We start from the raw sequence: 23429 nt of genomic DNA on the forward strand, positions 1-23429 counted from the left end.
ACTATATATTTACTCTGTATCGAACAAGCCAATTCCTACGAATATTACATCTTTGGGGGTATCCATTAACCCTTTCGACACAGTGGTGTTGTTGCCTTAGCATGACTGTTGGACTGAGCCCCAAGGGTCTCTTCTGTCCCCTCTGTACGGACCATTTTGCAGAACATTGGTTAAGAAGGGTCTCACGGATAATCACACTCCCTCAGCGCCAATCTTTTTCGACTTCTCCGCATTATCTCGGGCTCAAAGTATAGTTGGTCTTCCTCCTTTCCGGGTTGATAGCCCTAGCAGCGGAATTGGTTCCGGGTCAACTCATGATTAGTTTATGTGAATTTTCTACATGGATAATTGTTGTTTGCCCGTATGTTGCAGTCTTCGAATTCAATTCCTCGGTTTCTTTCTGTGCATTGTCAACTTTTGAACGGAGCTCTACCGTCCTAATTAACGGATTTAATGCATCAACAATTTATATGTTGATGGTCCAGATAAGACTTCGCGTAACCTCGACCGGCATAAAAGGGCAACGAAACGGATATTTACGGCATTCCTTGGCCTGCGTCGGAAAATATGTGACGAATTTTTGCGGCTTTCGTCTTCCGTGTCAAAAACCGTCCAGACGACTTACTTTTTTAGTAGTGAAAAGGTTAATTAGATGTGGCGTTTAGGAGGGGCGAGAGGGTCGAGTCGATTCTCACCCAATCTCACGTGCGGGACCAGGGGGTCCTTGCAAGTATCACGTAATTTTTTTCTAAAAAAATGATAAAACATTGCTTTTTAATAAATCTAACGAATGAATGTTAGATTATGGTATTTGCACTAAACATACGTTTTCAATTCTGTCGCGATAATAACGCATGGATATGGGTCATCGTTTTAAGTTATTGATTTTTTATTTTACCACTACGATAACCCGTGAAATATAGAAATAAGGTTCGCTTGACTGCCTCCTTTGTTTCCAGTATCAAGTTCAACGATTTATGTTAAGAAAGAAGGAAATTTTTATGCAAATATTGACTCTGATTATAGATTAAAAATGATCTTCCGAATTAATTTATGCAAAATAAACGTATCCAAAATAAACTAGATAAAGTTAAATCGTGATCTCGGTGGAGCAAAGCAACTTTCGATTTGTACAAATTGGAATTCATAGAATAATGTTCAACTTGTAATTTTATACTATATCGTGTGGTCAATAAAATCAATTTTTTTAGTTATATATTTAAAATTTGCTGCCTGCCTATTTTTTTAAACAAAAAAGTTGATACGGTGTAATATTTCCCAAAATGTTTGTTTGCTATGTATTTCTTTGGTACTGCTTATTCTACGAATTCTCTAGTGTTGCTATTATAATACTTAAAGTTATATATTTCTAAGTCAGTTTACATATTTATACAAATCTTTCACTGCTAAAATAAAGTGGATTTAAGAATTTCACATTAAAGTACAATGATTTCATCTGTTACGAGATATTTTAATATACCTACCCTATTCAATATCACTTTAGAAAGCACCCAAAAAAATAGAATGTTGTTTAAAAGTCACTGAACAAATATGTGAATTTCTATAAAATTTTTTGGGTGTCCTTCTTTTTAAATAAACAGCCTTTGTTTTAGCATCCATTCCCACGATTTATAAAGACAAACGGGTATAATATTTTGAGTCATTCCACCTCAATTTCAAAAAAGCTTGTCCCGTAGGGTGTCAGATTTTGATGAATTCATGGTTGATAGTTTATAGTTGAACCTCTAGGTCATACTTCTATGATATAGACTACCAGTCTATGAGTGCACGTCCATAGACTAGTATTAAAAGTAATCGGAAAGCCGCACGGGAGAAAAAGTAAACGTTCAAATATTTCCAAAAAATATCATTCAGGAGTTGATTTAAATTTAATTTTTGTTATTGTAAGGCAATGATTGAGCCTGCATTCTAAAGATTAAATGCTTGGGCCACTTCCGAGATGGGTTATTTGAAAAAAGTTGATTTGTTGAACAATGTTTTAAATATTTAGATATAACAATAATAGATAAGTGCAATTTAGCAATATTTTACTCAAAGTGACTACCGAAAGGACTTATCAGTAAAATAAGCAATAAATAATGTCTCTACGACAATTTGATAGTTAAATTGTTGGATTTAAATGATTAAGCGCAATTTTTTTAGGAAAATAATCGATAACGTATTAAAACCACACATGAAAAAATAATCTCACGGTATTTAGTGTGTGGTTGATGAAGACCCATACAGGTATCAAAATCTGAGTCTCTTAGGGACAAACGCTTGTTGAATTAAGGTGGATTGCCCCATGTTTAATAATCTAACCCCCGAATTTAACTTAATTTTTTGCTCTCTTCTAGGTGCAACCAATCCCCGGACATGAGGGGAAGAATGAAAGGTGGAGCAGGAAGAATAAAGAAGAGAAGAAGACGATGGCCTCGCGGGACACCCAATGCTAATTCCTTTTATGTTATTCGGAGAGATTTGACTCGAATTTTAATCCTCTTTTTTGCTCTTTCAATTTCAGAATGAATATTGAAGAGTATGAACACCATTCATCGACTTGAGTTGAAGGCTGGTAAGAGTGCAGTTTTCCTCGGGCGCTGTTCATTGCCGTATATTTTCATCAGGTTTACATCAGGTAATCTTGAACGTGAAATGGTAAATAAAGGCCGACCATAACCACATATCGGGAGTTATGAGAGACTCCTGGTGGAAAGTGAATTCACCCTCGATTATCGAAGCACGAGCTCTAGGTATCAACCGTACACGAAAGGTAACGGCTCGAGGGAGCAAGTTTAAAAAGGTTTCGAAACAGCGCTGAAACAAAGGTACCACAAAGTGCACTTTAAAGTTATTTACTACGAATGAGACCGGTCCCAGGAGACTAAGAATGCATTCTTAGGCAGGAAATCGACGTGGGTATTTTTGTGTGTATTTTTTTAAGGTATTTGGGTGGGTTTTGTACTAACACCATTTATTGCAGGAGTGAAGAATGAAGACGTAGCTGAGGCCCCGAAGATTGAAGACATCGAAGGGGGCCTCGAAGAATGAAGAGGGAAGATAATGTGTGTGTGTATCGGGAATGAGTGGATATTGATAATCACTCGCCTGAACTGGGTTTACTTTTTTTGTACTTAATTGTAACATGTCTGTAACTCCTTCCCTTCCAGCCATGAAGATTGAAGACATCAAATTGAGCTCGAAGAACGGCAAGAATACTAGAGCGTGTGTTTTTTCATCTATCGTGTGATTTCGTGTGATATTTTTCAGCGTGTGATTATTTATATTTGCGTGTGCTGCGAGTATTTTTCCGTTTCGTCGCGTTAGGGTTTGCGTGTTAGTGTTATTTATTTATTTGTTTGTGCATGCACTAATCTTACCTCTTCACAGATTCAAGCAATCGCTGGACTTCAAGGAAGGAAGAGTGAAGACTGCACGAAGAAGAGGAGATTGAGGACGTAATTATTCACGGAAGAAAGAAGAGAAGCATCGTAAGAAGACGTGTGCGATATTTGCGGCTTAGTTTTGGGCCCTTATGGCCAATGAAAAAAAAATTTGCGTAAGGCTAGGCGGTTATTCCGTGCGTTAGTTTTAGTTATTTTTGCCGTGGTTTTGCATTACGGATTCCATTGCGTCATGCAGGAATGTGGCTGTGGCTAGGTAGGAAATTTATGATTTCCTATCGATGCCATTGTCTCCTTCTTGTTTGATGCTTTGGAGCGGTGCAAATCCTCGGAAGGGTTATTTATTTGTGTATGCACTAACCCGCTCTCTCCCTAGGTCCGCAAGCCATCGCTGGATGTGAAGAGAAGAATGAAGATTCATCGGAAGAATAGAAGACAGAAGAGGATGGCATCGCGGGACCAGAAGAAGACGACATCTTAGCTTTGGGCCCTTTAGGCCAATGAACATAAATTTGCGTAAGGCTAGGCGTTTTTTCCGTGCGTTAGCTTTAGTTTTTTGTGCCGTGGTTTTGCATTACAAATTCCATTGCGTCATGCAGGAATGTGGCTGTGACTAGGTAGTAAATTCATGATTTCCTATCGATGCCATTGTCTCGTTCTTGTGTGATGCTTTGGAGTGGTGCAAATCCTCGGAAGGGTTATTTATTTGTGTATGCACTAACCCGCTCTCTCATTAGGTCCGCAAGCCATCGCTTGACATGCTGAGAAAAGGGGAAAGAAGACACTTGGAAGAAGATGGGATGGTGCACCTCACCGAGACGGCTTCTTGCGGCTCTACATGAGTTGCAGCAGATAAGGAGCGGTATGATCTAATAATATTCATTCAAATTTGGTTCATGTTTCCCATATAAATTTTTTAATTAACGAGTTGATTGAGAATGTTCAATATTGCATTCATTAACGGAACTCAATTGTGCTTACGCTTAACTTCTAATTTGCTCATAATGCCTTTAAAATTAACAAATGAACTTAATATCCTACTCAATTTAGTCATTCACTACTCATTGTCAGTTTGAAATTTGTACTTGGTACTTAGTAACTGGAAGTGATATAATTTCATGGATCTATACTAACTTTGAATTGAATTGAAAAGTTATGAAAAAATATTTCCAATAGGCAAAATATTTTTTGTGCCAACTTTTTTCTGGATGACTTATAATAATACATCAACGTATTTTCTTTACAAATGTTTTCGAGTCAAAATATCTCCTCCCTTACCTGTCTCCGCAAAATATTTTCAAATTATAAAGCAGTCCGAATAACTTTTATTTGTAATTAGTATCTAATTATCTGTTTATTCATAACAAACGTTATTTTCCATCATGATTTTTCATTCTGAATCAGAGTTATTTAACTATTTTTTGTCCTGTGAAAGGTTACCCATTTCAAAATCAGTCCTTCATTTTTCCTATTCAAGGGAGATATAGTTCCATTTAATTGGAATCATCTTATTATAATAAGTATTATTAATTAATAGAATATTATTTTAATTTCCTCTGCAATACGGGAAATGATATTTTTCACTCCAAGTTTTTTAAATCTAATTCAAAGGTGAGCCTATTCACACTGTGACGCCCATGCGCCATAAGAAAATATATCGATTGAATCGGCCATGAGGCCGATTATCAAGCGTATTGCTTTGTCTCTTTATGAGTGTTCGTTTTTTTCCATTACAGAGTTCGATGGATCGTATTGTGTGAGTTGACTACTCGAGGCCTCGATGAAAGCACGTGCAAAGAGATCGAAAGAATACAGCTCGTTGCCACAAGCAGACGGTAAGATTTCATTCATTAAATTCCTCTTCCAAGTTTTGAGTTCAGTTCAGAACCAATATTTAGTGATCACATAGGTACACTATGATTTTTACATTCAGGAACCTCGATGATAAAAGTAACGATTGCGTGAGAAAATAAATTAATATTTTCACATTTCCTACGCGAAAATATTTAATTCAACCGCACCCAAAATTAAGATTTCGCGCTTTTTTTGTAACACTCACAAAACTAAAATCCTGCGCTGAATCTCAAGGCATTGATTGGTTGGCGACGACGATAGCGTTTGATTTCATATATTTCGATTTGAAACTTCATTTCTGAGAAATTATATAATTCGAATGAAGGACAGGTATGGGAATTGTCGTCAATCTATCATAAGTATTTATTTTGCTGTTTAATTTTCTCATTGTAATGCGGAGGTCGAGGTTTCCATATTGGCCTTGCTTTTAGTAACTCAGCATCCGTCATGCGCGCTCAAGTAATAACTTCCACGGAGACCCTATATGAGTGAAACATGAGATTCCGGTCATATTTTCTACCTATCTGAATTTTCCGTGAATTATATATTCCGAGTATAAGTGACATATTTTAAAAAAAGTCGCAAAAATAATGTATTGATACTCATTTTTGTTTAATTTTGGGTACTTATTTTCCGTTGACGCTCTTTTCCTTGCTGTTAAATATTTATTAAGCCAATGGTGTCAGGAAATTCAGTATATATTTTTCATATTTTTCGGCTGTTTTGTTTCTGATGTGATTACTTAGACCTCTGGTTCTTTGCATGATCTTGAGGAATAATTTATGTTATTTCTTTCGTATCATTAGACTTAAATATTAAATTACATCCCACAAGAAATTATTATAATACATTCTCCTGGATAGCTGTTTTATCCTCAATATGGATGCCATATTTCTTCGAACTTCTGTTTTCGTCTTTTTAATTAATTTCATCGTGTTGATTTTTATAATTTCATTATTGTTTTCCATTTCATAAAATAGTACATAAATTTTTGCTATCAATTTTTAGTAATACCCATGAAGTACAAGTAAGTCTTAAAAAAGTTATATTAATAACACACTACGCTCACTGTAATGATTTCCGGGAAAATTTTTAATATTGCCCAATATATCTTTAAAATTTTTAAATAATAACAAAAAAATACATTGAAATATCGCCGATTTGATAAGCGTCAAAGAATTTGGAATTACACACTCTTGCATTTTTTTAATTTTAAAAATTTCTACACGCTTAAAAATTAATATTTTCTAAACATCTTTCTCGAAATGATATTTCTGAGCTGAGAGTCAACTTTTTATGTCTCTCCTTTGTTGGATTATGAGAATTTTTTATTATATTACCACAGGTCAAGCTTATGGACAACGACAGCGATTGCTTTTGGAGACTACTGTTCACGTCCATGAAATTGACACCTGAAGGTTACTGTGCCGACAACTAGAGAATTGAGGATTTTATCGTGAAGAAATGAAGAATGAAGATAGGAAGAAAGAAGACAACAAGCTTGAAGATAGTTGTTTTTTTTTGCATTTTTTGTTGCAATTATTGTACAGGGTCATTGTATATTTTTTATTAATGCATGTTTTTTTCCAGCTATAGTTAGGATTTGCGGCAGGAGAGTAGGGATTTTATATTGCGTCCTACCGTCGAGTAGAAATAACACAGATTAGGCAGGTCTTCGTGTATCGTGGCCACGATTCCGTATTTAGGCGTTTAATTAATTCATACGTATAAAGTAGCATTTAGGTAGGCAGGGCTGTATGAATGGATGAATGTGATTTTATGAATGAGTGAATGGAATGTGATTTTATGAGTGAGTGTGTGCTTGTAGTAGTAGTGGTACTAATGGTAGTGTTAGTAGCAATACTGACACTAACTCTCCCTTCCTTTCACTAAAAATCCCTCCCCACCCTCCCTCCCCCTCAAAATCCAAACTGCTCCCTCTACGTGGGGAGGGGGATAAACAGAGGAAAGTCTAATTGTCCAATCAATTGTTGATTTTAATGAATCATTTATGTCATCTCCTGCTTGAATTACAGCATTGGACTTTCCTCTGGCTAAAGCAGTATGGTATCCTAGTGCAATTTCAAATTCTGTATTTGTGCTTTGTATTTAGGAGGTTTGAAGTGATAGAATGTTATCTAATTTTTGGCTCGTGTAACTTTGTTCTGTTTATAATGTTTTCATTTTTTAATTCTTTTGGATGAAATATGCTTCATGGTGTCATTAATGATTTATTTTTCATTCACTTTTTTATTATTTTAGCTGATTTTATCCACCAATTTTTGGTACTGTTTTTTTATATTTTCTCATTACTATGATATGGTGAATAAGTATTACTGTGTTCTTTTAAGGAATTAAAGTAATATAAAAATTTTTTTCTGGATTCATTCATTTTCACTGCTCTTGATAATGTTGTGTTGTGTAATGGTATGTTCTATAAAATCAAATATTAACTTGTATTCCCATTTAAGCATATTCTTTGTAAAATACGTTTTTGTTCCTCCTTTTCGTTGGTACTGGGGATCTTTTGTTAAATGCATGATTCAACTGTCGCTACATGCTAAAATATGGCAACAATTTTTCTATTACCTTTGTGCATATTATTTTTTGTAAGTATAAGTAGAATTAGCTTGAATTAATAAAAATTTGAAGTACTGCGCTTTTTGAATACCTTTTTCTTGTTAGGCTTTTCTTCGATGCTGGTATTTTGTGCCCAGTCAGAGTTTCTAACCTACCATCCATGTTGATGGCTTCCGCTGAGAGTATCAATATTGAAAGATTATGTTTGTCTCATTTACTGGTGAAAAATTTATAATTGTATTTTTACTCCTGGTTTTCATTTTAGTTACACTAACACCACAAAGTAGAAGTTAGAATATTGTTGACCTCACAATGTGGGTCCAAATGTTAAATTTTGCATGGGTTTAGCATGCTAAAAAATTTCGAGATTGAAAAACTTCTGAATACCTAGGTAAAAATGACACAACCACGGTTAAAGGTCTTGAGAAAATTAATACACTACTTTTTAATCAAAGAGGACTACCGTGGCCCTAATGAGGACTCAGGGGTGGTCACCACCGATGTTAAAGGGATGGCATAAGCAGCATGGTTGCTAAGATGTCCAAGTTTCCAAGTGTGCTCAAGTCAACATACCGATATTGTCAACTTGTGATCGCCAGGGTTCATGCGTGCGGCAAATGTTCATGATGTTTATTTTGCTCTACCTGGGCAGCCGAACTGACTTACCATAGCCTTTTTGCTTGGAAAAGTTATTGACGAGGTCTTCAGATCACCCAGTTCACCACCAACGGCTATACGGATGTCATTTGTTATTGACGCATGAGGTGGAGTATCTGGACAAGCAAGGTGTCAACCCTAGTCTTGGACTATTGAATGACTATATGCTATGCAGGTATGGTTTTTATTCAGCGGTTTCACCTTTTTTCACATGTCACCTTTCTTACGCGCTGCAGTGCTTTCACTCCTAATTCGGCATTTGGGATTTTTCATAAAATGAATTGATGAATGAAGGATCTGATTCTTAAATCAATATTCATATATCTGAAAGTCATAATTTAAGGTAAAAAAATCACAAATTTTTGCCTCGAATATTAGAAAGAGGATCTTCTGTTTGTCCTCTGTGTTGCCACCCATCGCGAATTTAAATGGGTTTACTAAAGTCGCCACTCACGTCGCTGACGGACATATATATCCGAGTTTGATGGGGAAATAAAGAGTAATTAGGAGCGTCCACTGAGGTTTACATTCATGATGATGTGATTTATCAAATAGTGCAACTGCAGAGTGATAAACTCTTTGAAATAAAGACACTTAATTTCCATACGTTTTGCTTTGGGGGCTATATATTTTTTGAATTTAACACTATTCCTCTTGTTAATAGTGCTTTATGTTTTTGCTCTATATATGCATGCTGGGGGGGATATGCATACTCTTCGTCTATCTATATATGACCCAAGATAAGAAAATAAGCATAGGATTCGATGCGGATGTTTATTATGTGTCATGTATTCGCATTTTTAATTGAGGTATATTTAACTAAAAACCACCGTTTGACGGACTAAAGATACTTAACTTAAATTCAATCTTCGAAAGCGCTTACTATTCTATTTAAGAATAAACTAAAAATACAGGCGGAGTAATCTGAAGTAATGTGAGGACTGTAAATAAAGCATATGTTTCGATAGAGAGGTTCTTTAATTTGCCTTTCAATTTCTTTTTATCAGAATGTGCCTGACTTTAACTCTTAATTTGATTGAAGAAAAGACAAGGTAGTATTCTCGCATTATAATTCAATACATAGTCATTAATTTCATTAAACTTCAGGTTTAAACTAAAGAAACAGGAGTTTGAGCTGATACCCTCAATGGCCAACGTTCAACTTGGTAAGCCTGGAGATGAATTTTAAGGAATATAAGCGGATGTGAACATTAGGAACAACAGTGTTAAGTGGTTACAAGATAATAAATGAACCAGAATATATACCCACTATATAAAATGTGTAAAATATTTACAAAGTATACAATACTAGCTGATCCAGCCAGTGGCATAGAGAGGGAGGGGGGTTTGGGGGATAACCCCCCCAGCTCTGGGGGGGATAACCCCCCCAGAGCTCAGAGAAATTTTTAAGTTTAATCCATTATACTTGATTGGATTGATATTACCAATAAAATAGCGTAGGGATTAATAAAGTACCCCTCACAAAGCTGTAAAACTCACCATTTTGAACCATTTATCTTAAAAATCTGCAATTTACCATTCTCGCACCTACCACTTATCCTGGAGGGTATTCAATACCCCCACACACCTCAGTATTATTTGCACCTAAACCCTCCCCCTCCTGTCTTAATTCCTGGCTGCTCCCCTGCATCTCGCAACAGGGCAAGCAAAGGTGTTAGAAGATTAAAAGCAACCTGTATGTCTTTTTTGAAGGGTTATTCAAAATGGTTATTTTACGCGGTTTTCAGATGTGAGTGCGGTTTCAAGGAACAAATTCACAAAATAGATAATATACGAGCATCATATATTTTTCAATTTTATAAGCAGTGAAATTTTCATCTTCCATATTATTTTTATTATGAAATTACTATTTTTATTAACTTTTATCCAATTTTTAAGATCCAGAATAGAAACAAAATCCATTTCCCAGCATGCAATTCCTAAATTTTTCCGGGGGAGGATGGGCTCGATTCCACGGGTAAGGGGAGCCCTTGCCGAGGGCCCCCAACCACCTCTGACAGCCCCTACAAGGAGGGACTAGAAGAGGGGGCCTGAGGGTAACCTCCCAGCAGTAGTGTGGGGTCCGAACAAAATTATAATTTATCTAGTGTAAAATTGATATGCCACAGTTGGGGTCTATATCCTATCTACACCCTATCCCTTCTCTGGATCTGCCGCTGACTGTGATCCCCTCTCCCGTTCATCCGCCCTTCCCGGCAAAAACTAATAGCTTTAGGAAGTGAATGTGAAAGTCTTGGAATGGATTACGATAGAATCATCTATTTCGTGGTGGGGAGATTGTTTCGGAGGCTCTCCTTGAAAGTTGCAGCGATGAAAGTGGAAACCATTGGTTGTAGCCAGTGCTGAGGAAGGGTAACAAGGTTCAAGCTGCCCCCTTATGCAGTGGCGCAGCGAGGGGGGGTTTTGTGGGATAAAGCCCCCCCCCCCCAGAGCTCAGACAAATATTTAAGTTAAATCCATTTTACGTAATTAGATCAGGATTACTTATAGAATAGTGTTAGGATTAATCAAATATCCCACAGAAAACTGTAAAAGTCGCCATTTTGAACCATTATTCTTAAAATTTTCTGGAGGAGGGCCCCAGCAAATCCTGCTTACCCTGGTGGGTATGCAATACACCCATAAGTATTATTTGTGCCTAAACCCCCCCAGCCTTAATTCTTAGCTGCGCCCTTATGAACTTCTGAGATATCAAGTGAATCCTTTCAATAAGAAAAATCCGAATATACCCCATCAAATTAGGATTTAAAAAATTAAAAAATAGTTCTCCTACGGTCTTAGAGAATGATTTTTTTCTCTTGAAAGTGTGGCAGATTTTTAAATTATTTGATATTTTGGTAAATTCATTATTATGAAGATTGTCTTATTTCAATAGCCGCTTAAAATTTCTATTAGATGCGGCAACTGTGACGTAACATTTGGGTTTCACATACCCTTGGTCATGAGGTAGTAATCCTGATTTTTCTATGATGTGTGAACATAAAAACTGAAATCGCAGGTTGCCCAAGGCCGTAGCCAGGGGGGATCAAGGGGGATATATCCCCCCCGAAATGAAAACAAAAATTAAACAGATATTACCGACTTTATGCTTGCTTGGTGCTCACACGACAATGTTATTGCGGCGCAGTGGCATGAGGTAGTGAGTAGTGATAGTACTTAGTATAACTACTCACTACTAAATGTCACTAGATAGCATGCACTACGCCAACTAAGGAAGCAACGAAACTTTGGAGTCGTGTTCGAGCTATATTCAGGAATATTGGATAGGCTTAGAGATTTTTCTCGATGTTTCGTGGTGCCGCGTCTACGAAATAAATAAGCACGCCGCCAAGCACGGAGAGGCAGTTCCGTCTTGGAAAGTGATCCAATGCGACTTAAGTCAATAATTATTGTAGGTGCAGTGCGTGTAGTTGCAGTGCAGTGTGTGAAATAATAGTCCTGTGAATTATAACAGAGATGAGTGAGTTATGATTTTTTAAGAGTCCCTACCAAGTGAACAGGGGCGTCGACTTATAAAAAATATCGTCCCATATCCTCCGATATGGGGGGGCCCATATCGGAGGTCTTGCTCCGGGAAGAGATTAAATTCAAAGTGTGTCTCAGCACCGAAACACTATCATGATTCATATCACTTGTTTTCAGTTAACCTGCATACTACCTTATGATTTGTTTTAACTCATTGTTGAATTTATTTTAAAAGGTAACTATCGTCAAGCATGGGGAATAAAAAATTCCAACATATTTTTGTGATTTCACAAAGCATAATATAACTAAATTATTTTCTTGAATTATTGAGGGGGCTCCGCCCCCCAAACGTATCTTTGAGGGGGCTCGGGCCCCCTCAGGCCCCATGGAGTCGGCGCCACTGCAAGTGAAACTTGCGTAGTGTAATATGCCTATCAATTTATTAACATCAAGCTGTTTAATATACGAATCGGTAGGTATTTCAATTTGGCATTGTATTTTTAGGGCACTGTATTAAATAAAACAAGCCGTTTCGGAGATAGAAAAGTTTGGAAAAAGGATCACGAATCTTTAGTGGCACGTACTTTTGAAGGTATGTAGATATTTGTTTGGATTTGATAACTACCGAGCGGGCGCGCCTGATATTTATACACGACCAGACGCGTGGCGTACTTTGTCCACGATAGATGCATTTATATGATAACTCTCGATTATTGTTAGAATTTATCTTTATTTGTAGAAATTCGTTCAGGCTAGTACATTTATAGGTGATATTGGTATAAAGGGCACACAGATGGTAGAGGTGGTACACCCTTGGTCGCGCGGCATACTTTATACGCCACGGGTGTCGGTTTCCTCTTGCCGATCTAAAAACATTTTTCTACAATAATTTGTACTTAAAAAAAATCACGCTGCAGATAGTGAAAATTACATTGTATGAATACACGAGACCATTCAAGAAAAGCGAAGCACGATGTACACGGCCGGTCGTGCGGCGTAATTTGAACGCCACGGGTGTCGGTTCCTCTATTGCCGATCTAAAAATAAATTACCTGCAATACTTCATCGAGCTTTGATGAGTCGCAATATAGACCGTCAAAGTACCTTATAGTAATGAACGAGGCCATTCTAACCCAGAATGTACGTACAATGTTGAATGTATTCAATGATTGGCGTGTTTAACACGCGCTATAGCGCTCTCGCTCGAGAGTTAAAATCATAGCTTCAGTTTCGAAAATATGACGATTACGTAATCAATTTGATTTTTTCAGGTCTGTTCAGCATTTCAAATGGCAAGAAAAAAATTAATAAATATTTATTTTTTTAAATCTCAACCTGATATTGCGCAAATAGCTGAAAATCGGATCTGAATTTAGCTTTGCATCACTGTTGCCAGGTTCAGCTTATTCGAAATGCTATTGGAATCATAAAATCGATTGGAAATTTTATCTAGTCCTAGGAAAAATGATCAAAGTGCCTAAAACAGAATATCGAAAAAAACTTCCCCGAAACGCGATGAAAAGCCTTGCGGCAATGAGCCAGGCCCGTCGGGTTGAAAATCATGATGGGTTGTTAAGATTTAAAGAAATATGTAAAGCAATTGTGCGTACACTATACAACTTATGCAGTGACATGGGTTCTGAAACATCTTTAAAGGCTGATTCTTTTCTAAGATCAGTCATTTCAAGTGATTTTGTTGTGAGCTTATATTGCTTAGGAATGTTGTTCCCTTACACACTGTCGCTATATGCTGAACACTCCAATCTCCATTATGCGATTTGGCAGCAGCTTTACAACATGTCGATTTAAATATTAAGACTATTTAAGATGTTTGTCAAAATGTTGATATAAAATTTGCTGAACTTTTCATGAACGTCGAGAACTTACTCAGAACTATTTACGAGGAAATGAAAATTCCGCGAATAACAGCCCGCCAAGAGCATAGGTTGAACTACAACACAAAAGAGCTTGAGACTTATTTTAGAATTACTATAATGATTCCACTTTTGGATGATTTCATTGATGAGCTTACGTTGAGATTACAAAATCACAAAGACAAAGTATCATTTCTCAATATTTTAATACCATATATCTGTGCGTTGCTGCAGAGTGGATATCGACACCGAGGAGTGAATTAATTTGTTTGCTGCAAAGAAATCTTGAAGGCTAAATTTAATTATTTAATAATATGTTTATATTATCCTTTAAGGGTTTATAATAAATACGTATATAGTTAACCTTATACGCTATTTTATTTATCTTATTTAAATAATTTTATGTTTGTCTACTATTCCATAAAACCCCCACTAAAATATTTCCTGGCAACGGCCTTGAGGTTGCCTGTAATGATTTGGTGTCATAGGCGGATCCAGACGGGGGCACGTACCCCGTTTTGTATTACAAGGTATCCTTGTGCCTTCCCCCCCAAGTTGAATAATTTTAAAAGAAGTAATTTATATTATTTCATCTTAATTTGAAGAGATTCCATCGTGCCTAGCTGTCATGTCTTGTAAAATTTGCTCTATTTATGTTAATATGATTTATCATGTTATGTATCATCATTCTTTACCGTTATAATATCGGCACACATTTATGCCTCTTTGGAAACGTATAAGAGAGAATGTGTCCACCTCTCTCCTCCTCCCTAGGTTCCTCACTCTCTCCCATGGCTCAGCCAAGAGCGAGGAGATGCAGCAGTGAGTTCATTCAGCTGAGGGAGAAGCTTCAGATATGCTCAATGAAAGTTTTTCAAGCTGTCTCTCTCTCTCTCTCTCTCTCATGCAATCACTCTCCTTCTACTGAATGTGAAAAGTGAACACGTAGTGTAGACACGCAGGCAGAACTTTGCTTGGGATAGTTGGTGCTTTTTTGGTAAGGGGTTAGCCTATACTGATATTTCTCGATGACAATTATGTACTTTCAAATCAATGAATGAAATGCAAGTTTGATAAAAATTCCTATGTCATTCCCATCCCCCCTGTCAGCCTGGGATCAATAGATAAAAGGTCTTTGAGCTGTACTTGGGTGTTTTGGGGGCCTTCTTTTGTGCAGAAAAGAAGAATAAAACAATCTGCCTTCAATGCATTGGGGGAGAAAATATTGATATCTTTTTTTTTAGCTATACCATACAACCAATGGAATTGATAAAGAAAATATGACTGATATTGATTAGCATGTAAATGCAAGTCCATCAATGCATTCACATCATTGTCTACTCTGGCAAAACAATAGATGACTAATCTGAAAGATTTTCCTACTCATAAATAAATGTTGATGTAAGCACAAAATATTTTACTGGTAATATGTGCTTTAATTAATAATTTTCTCCAGGATTAAGAGCAAACACATCAATCCTAGAGATATTTGTCAATAAATTCAATGCCAAGTTTAGGGTCTATAGGGATTATTTCGTGCAAAATAACTACGCCTTATGTAACAATGAACAACTATCAATTTATTGCGTCAGCAATACAATTGAGTTGCACTGAGAGAATCGGTGAACCGCGATGGCCGCTGTTTCAGTCCAGTTCCGCGCTACAGCAGGCAGGTCTAACTCGTGTGGGCTCAGGGATACTACTCCCGGAGAATGGTGCCAAATCCCTGTCCCGGGGTACCATTACCCTGCTGGCGCCAAAGGTCCTTCACCTGTCTCCCTCCAGGCGGTGCTGTCTTTCGTGGTAGTGTAAATGATTTGAACGCTACACCTAGCACATAGAAACCACAATTAGACATGGGATTATATTCGGAGAAATACAGTACTAAAATTTTTGAAATTTTTTTCGGACCAAAAAACTAAATACCATTCAATCATGGACACTTTCAAATAATTTCTAGCAATAATACTTCATACCTGCTTCTCCATCTTTCACATTTCAGACCTATGTATTCAATTTATTCAGACAGGAATGATGTACCACTATAAATTGAATCGTATTCTCAGGAGCCATGTGCCAGTAACAATGTCGTGTATGCAATACTTAGGTGTAGGTAGTATGTTGCTATAGGTAGTATGTAATGTTTCTTTTTAAAAGAGAAAATAATTTTGAATTCGATTCTTTCAGCACAGTTAGCAAGAAATTAACACTTTATGTGCGGATGACATATATATATGTCATGAGGACTTTTCCACTCAGGCGGATGACATAAATTTATGTCTTCGGGAGTTCGTTTTTCCACTGGTCACTAGGGTGCTCCGAGCGTGCCTAGCGTTACTTTTTCATCCTCTCATAGACGGAGAAAAATGCAGAAAGCATTTTCATCCGAAATCCTTCACCAAGGTCCTTCACTAAGGGCATAATGGATTGGAAGCCATTGGGCAGGGAGAACTGGAAACTTGGCTGGGCCTTCTTCTCCACAGGGGCGCAATTAGGTATAACACGATTTCTAACGATTGGAGGTCAGAATTAGTGCGAGTACCGATTTTCGGGAGAAAATGTGCCGTGATAGGTTTTTAGGAATGATGCAGGCTCTTCATTTCTCCGCTAACCGTGAAGGCATCCGTAGGACAGTGACTACGATTTGCCCAGAATGTGAAGGTCAACCAGGGCTCTCTCTAAGTCCTTGCTTTTAAATACATCATAAAAATTTGTGAGAATTTTTATTGAAATGTTTCAATGTTGCAATAACTCTGAGGTAACATAGATTTGCTTAGATAAAAAAAGATGTTTCTTCCATAAATATATATTTTTCTTGCCGTTCATTGTGCGTTCTACTTCTGTGACTCATAAAAATTAAATCTACGGCCGTTGAAACAAAAAAATACACGTAAAACCTAATTCCAAGATATTTTCGTCATTAACCAAAGGAATCAACGGTAGAAGAAGTATTATAAATGGAAATATGAAAAGTTCACTCCTTCATACAAGGAAAATTGCATGTAATGTGGGTTGCGTGAATTGTCAATTACTGGTGACGGGTGGCATACATGTATGTCATTAACGTTTTTTACAAATTGCGAGAAATAGAAACAAAAAAAATTGCAAATTCTGTTGTATTACTTCCAAGACCACCGTTATGAAGGAAAATCACCCATCTGTCACTGGAGGTTTCGGCAAAAATATCATCCGCATTGAATGTGTTAAATGTATCATTACAGAAAATATGCACATGTAGTCTGATGTACTACAAGGAAATGAAAAGGCATTAGGTATGAACAGCAAAAATAATGGAAAAAATGGGGATTGAGCTTCTACGGCCTCAATGGATTAAAGAAGAAAAGGAATTTCTCAAATGGCCGTATAATTCTCCCTGCTCGTCCACCTTGCAAGTCGAAAAATTTTGCTGCGTTGGTGTGCGGGAAGGGGGAGAAATTCCCCGCAGGGACCAAACACCAGCCTCTCAACCGGAAGGCCCAAACAACACACACACTCACACAATCACTCACTCAAACATACACAACAAGATCCTTTGTGGGGCTGTAGGGACCTCCGCTAAGGATTCTTGCTCCACAGAAAACCGGGTATCTTCACAGGATGGGCCTGTTAAAGACAGCCAGTGATCCGTGGAAACACATTCACTCGATAAGCAGTCACTCACCTGTGGATGGCTTCAATGTTCCGGGAGAAAAGGTTTGCTCCAAAAGAGCGTCGTCGGGGGAGTTCGGCAAGGGGACGAGGAAAACACACGTATACGTATTTCGGCTACAAAGTAGCCCTCTTCAGCGTGCTGAAGGAAGAACCAAAGTCACTTACAACTCAAATTTGAAAGTTGATCACTGGCTGTCTTTAACAGGCCCATCCTGTGAAGATTCCCGGTTTTCTGTGGAGCAAGAATCCTTAGCGGAGGTCCCTACAGCCCCACAAAGGATCTTGTTGTGTATGTTTGAGTGAGTGATTGTGTGAGTGTGTGTGTTGTTTGGGCCTTCCGGTTGAGAGGCTGGTGTTTGGTCCCTGCGGGGAATTTCTCCCCCTTCCCGCACACCAACGCAGCAAAATTTTTCGACTTGCAAGGTGGACGAGCAGGGAGAATTAAGCAGAAATAATGATTATGATAACCAAGTGAAAAAGAAGTAAAAGGCTTGATATGTTTTATCTCTGTATACAGTAGAGAATGTATTACTTGGGTCAATGAATAAAGATTAGGTATCTGTTTTTGAATAATATTAAGTTCAGAGAATTGACTCTTAATGGACAGTACACATTACTTAATTAATGTTTGGCATGGAAATCATCTCACATTAAGAGGTGACCATGTTTTGGTTGAATATAGTCAAGTCCACCCCTGAATGATAATAAAAGATGATGTGCTTGAATTTTGGATAAAATAACTACTTTACAAAAAATAACATAGAACAACTTGAACTGGATGAAAATTATAAGTACCACTCATATCCAGGGCTGATAAACCACCACAAACAATCTTTTTCTGTGCCAGACTGGAGCCTGGGTCGAAGACTTCTTGCAACTCATCACCATCTCCTTTATTTTCATTGGGAAAAGGTGACAATACCATTCACAGAAGACATTCTTGCTTGATGCACTGATGTATGCACACTGCACAGACAATCATTCATTGATTCAGGCATGAATATGTACTTCCAACTGATTCACAGGCGTAAATGGATCATTCCTCTGAGTTTCTGTCATTCTACGAGAAAATGAAATGGAGAAATAAGATCTCTCTCACTTTCTATGACTAATACAATTTGAACACAAGCGTACCCAGCAAAGGGCTCCCCCCCCCCCCTTCCACTTAGAAACAAGAGTCGCAGAAGTCTTTGAGCAAAATCAGTACTGAATTGAAACAAAAGCATTCAACAAATTTTCTTTAAACCCACGAAAAATGATATATATTAGTTTAAGATGTGTTACTAAAATAAAGCTATTTTTTCAAGGAAATAGTCTCATAAATCCTATTGCTGCTCCCCCCTCAGACCTTGGCTTGCACCCCCTCCCCCTAGAACATGGCTTGTCCCCCCCTAGTAATGATTCTGGGTACGCCCTTGAATTTGAATGTACCTGAACAAATGGAAAAAAAATTAATTGAAGTTTTACAATAGTACTTCTACTAAACAGATTATTTGCAACCAAAAAATGTGTCAAATGGTAATTAACAAAAAGGGATTAACAAATACATATCAAAAAACAAAAGAGAGTCAAAAAGATCTCGCTATGATCTTAGAGTAAAGAAAAGGGAGAGCCTTGAAAGTGAGCAAAGATTATATCATGCGTATTACTCTATACAAATTATTTTCATTATATATAATAAAGTTTAACCTTGGACTTTTATTTTGAAATTTGTCTTTTTTATTTAATTTTCACAATCACCCCTTTGCTTATCCTCATTTCTCAAAAGACTTCTTTGCTTCAATATGTTTACATTCCATGGTCCAACATCCTCATCCACCACACTTTCCAGGGGCAGTCTGGCCGGGTCGGCTGATCGGTGACAGCCAATGGCCCCTTAGCTTATGGGCCCATCACAATGCTCGAGTCTATTGTGAAGCGTACATGAATGGCGTTATAAAAAACTCAGATTACTTAAACATAAGATTTTTTTGCAATTACAAAATTCTAGGTGTTCATTAGTTGCTTTATTTATGAAATAATGACAAAAATTATATAAAAAACAAATTAAGGTGCCAGAAGATAAAAGAGAACGTGACGCTTTTTTGAAAGGGTTATTCAAAAGGTTATTTTAGAGGTTTAGTTTAGATTTGAGTGCAGTTTAAAGGAAATTATACTCTTAATAGATACCCAGACGGCATAGAATCCTCCGTATCTAATTCGTATGTAGATAGTATCCATTGACTACCGCTCCGTCGCTTTTCGTCAATGGATACTATTTGCATACGAATTAGATACGGAGGATTCTGTGCTGTCTGGGTAATAAAACCATAGTAAGGTTTTAATTTTTATTAGCAGTGGAATTTTCACTTTTAGTGCTACTTTCTTTGTTTCCTTGTTGTGTGTATTTATTATTCCTTTTACCAATTTTCTACTGATGCCATAAATATCCGACAGTACGTTTCTTTACCCAGGAGATGAAAGCCAGAAATATGTATTCAATGGAGAATTTCCTACACATTTCCTATACCAGATAATGACACAATTTCTAAATAAATTCCTCATTAATCTACGCAAACCTACTCCTGTCTTTTCTTATCTACCCATCCTTCCTTTGCTCTTAAATATTCTTAATGATTTCTTCAGCAATCCACAGTTTCCTTATCCTATGCCTTTCCATCTTTTTGGAAAAGGGTATTTGAAGGGTTATTATATAGGTTTCTTTTATATTTCAGTGCAGCTTTAAGGAAACAATATTCTTAATAGTAGATGATAGTACCACAATAAAGTTTTAATTTTTACAAGCAGTGGAAATCTCACTTTGCTAGAGCTACTTTCCTTATGAAATTGCTATTTTTCATTAATGTTCATCTTATTTTTAAGAGCCAGAATAGCATGGACATACAATTTCCTAAAATTTTCTGGAGTGGGACCCCTGAATCCTCCAGGAGGAGGGCCCCATAGTGGACCCTAGCCGAGGGCCCCCAGTCACACTAAACTGCCCCTGGCACTTTCTCCCTTTAGGATCAACCTTGCTTGTCTATTCCATGTGTCATACAGTTCATCAATGTATTCTTTCCACTTATTCTGCATCATTCTATTATTTGGACAAATGGCTTCATTCTTAAACCTAATTCGCAGCATAGCCAGTCCTCCTTTAATACCAGATAGTGACACAGACTGGCTTATGATTCCCCTACCTCTTCTTCCCTCTCCAAGCTTCCCCTTTCACCAAATTGCCTCTTCCCCTAAATATACTTCAGCCTCCTTTTTTTCTGTGCCATGCATCATTAATCTACTCAAACCTTCTCCTGTCTTTTCTCATCTACCCATTCATCTTTTGCTCTTAAATTATCTTAATGATTTCTTCAGCAATCCACAGTTTCCCTATCGTATGCCTTTCCATGTACTCCATAAATTTCTCAGTTGCATTTATTATGTATTCCTTTTACCATTTTGCTACTGATGCCATAAATATCCGACAGTACGTTACTTGACCCAGGAGATGAAAGCCAGAAATATTCAATGGAGAATTTCCAACACAGGCGAATGAATGCCGTAAGTATCCAGCCCCTTGATCTCTCCCTTTTGTTAAAGAAAGCACCAAGTCCACCCACGGTTTCAAACCCCAAATCAGGAAACTTTGGTAAGCCAACGTGAATAATAGAGACTTTGAAATGGATAGCTTGAGGCATCACTTGGTGAAATAGCTTCAAGTAGAATCAAAAAACTCTTTATTTCAGTTTATAACACAAAAAAATATTCCTCTTATGTGAGCTTCCATAACTTCGTTTGAAAAAATGGCATAAGAAAAATGTTTTTTTTCACGAACAAAATTCACTAACTCTTGGTTAACTATGTGGTATTCCATTATTTCCTGGATATAGACAGTTACTTATACCACTTATAAGTGGTATAGGTAACTGTCTATATCCAGGAAATGTTTTTTTTTTGACATAGGTATTGCTTTCTTGTTTATGGTAAATTTAAACTCTTCCTAGTGTAACCAGGTGAGCTTGGTCCATTGGACACTTAACGTACGTGATTAGTTACACATCATTGGAAGGTTAATATAAATTCTAAAACATTGCCTTCTAACAAGCATATTTTGGAAAATTTAAATATACATCTAAGCAGGTTGCACTTGGATGCTTTCATGCACATTAGGGTGGTCCTTATTTTAAAAGTTTTCGAATTTATTTTGGGATGCCCCCCCCCCCCAGTTTTATCCCATTTGGTGAGAAAACAAATCATGAAAATTATAGTTTCAATTGGATACCAGGAAAACATGCCGCATCGCACTCAAAGTTTGGAAATTTAGGTATTTTTCAGCTTAGTAAAACCACTTGTCTGTTTCCACACACTTTTATTTAAACCCACCATGGTTTCGACAGCTCGTGCCATTATCAAGGTACATAGCCTTGGATGACAGCCTTTTTATGGTGGTAGAGTTTTTCAGGAGGGGGGAGGGTTATTGGGATGTGTTCATTCCAAGGTTAATGATGACGTCAATGGATGATTGGTGGGAGGTAGGGGTGAGTGGAATGGGAACATATGGTCGTTACATAATTTAAAATTAGCAGGACAATTAACAATTTCAACCTGTTCTAAGAAATCCAGTTTCTGCCTCTAGTCATGTATGTACTTGTAAAATTTTTGCAACAAAATTGCACCACTGGTGTTCGTCATTCAAATGTCTTGCAATTCCTGATGAGTCGTCGTTATTCAAAAAACATCGTCTATGTTCTCTCATTCTCGTTTTAAAACTCCTCCCAGTCTGGCGAATATATTTGGTTTCACAATCGTCACAAATCATTTCATACACTCCACCTTTATCATCATTACAATATTCACCAATAGAGTTAAACAATAATTTACCTAGTGTCAAAGTAGTGTACCTAGTTTGGGTGTTTTTCGGACATTTGGGTGTTTACTCATTAGACACTCGCAGAGTATCACCTCAAATTTCTTTCATTTCTGCCCTTTGGATTCCGAGATATCGCACCGAGAGTGAGCGCCAGGCACCCCAGCCAGACAATTAGGGTGGCACGCGGGTTGCATACTCTCTACATTTGTTGTTCATTCCCACTCATCATGAAATCATAAAGTTCTTTAGATAAACTTTAAACTTGGTCAATATAACCTTGGATGCTCTATTTATCTCTATTAATTGACAAAACAGGCTAAGTAGCAGTGGTTTCTTCTCTATATCTAGAATGTTATGTACATACGTATATGTAGAAATATGATAGCAAAAACGGATCTCATACCATTTTGATGATCTGCTAGAGGCCTGGGGCAGGTGTCATTCCCCAAATGTTGTGGTGGGACACGTTGTCAGCTGTTATGGGTGAAAAACAATTTAAATGATATTCATTAGAAACCACCTTGAAATATATTTTGGATGTTGTATCCTTTTCAATATGTATGTTATTGTCCTTATATTATTTATTATTAGTGCGATAAATTTCATGCAAAATTGACCTTAACTGAAATTAATACGTACTCTTGGCAATTAACGCATGCCTTGAGGGAATCCTTTGTGCATGGAATCATGTCAGTAGTTGTTATCAACTCATCGTTTTTTATTTCAACTTTGCGCAAAAATGAAAATAACGTAAATATAATCATAAAATTCCCAGCCAAAACTATCAGTATGATAATAAGGTAAGCCAAAAAACCTATACTTTGTTATCAACTAATTTTGGGTTATTTTTACTGTGTTCAATTTAGATGTTACTCCAAACAAAACATCATGTATTTCCCTGTTAGTATTTCTCATATTAGTATTTACACCAGTGGTGCAACTATGAGGGAATGGATACCCTAATAAGACTCAGAAGTGGAATAACTAGGAATATGCTTTTAGGGGAATTGGGGGGCTTTGAGAGGGGGGATTAGGTTGGGTAGTGGGGGATAACCCCCAGAAAACGGGAATTTAAGG

General features: G+C 37.1%; 1 long non-coding RNA gene across 1 annotated transcript; it reads right to left on the minus strand.

Annotated features, from left to right (window-relative positions):
* Positions 1-15576: 15576 nt before the first annotated feature.
* LOC124165959 lies at positions 15577-22800 on the minus strand. Its single transcript, XR_006866366.1, has 4 exons — positions 22756-22800; positions 19247-19413; positions 18302-18566; positions 15577-15685 (listed from the first exon to the last, which is right to left on the minus strand). It is a non-coding gene; the product is annotated as an uncharacterized LOC124165959 (long non-coding RNA).
* Positions 22801-23429: the final 629 nt, after the last annotated feature.

Source organism: Ischnura elegans, chromosome 9 (assembly GCF_921293095.1).
Source record: "Ischnura elegans chromosome 9, ioIscEleg1.1, whole genome shotgun sequence".
Classification (NCBI taxonomy): Eukaryota; Metazoa; Arthropoda; class Insecta; order Odonata; family Coenagrionidae; genus Ischnura; species Ischnura elegans.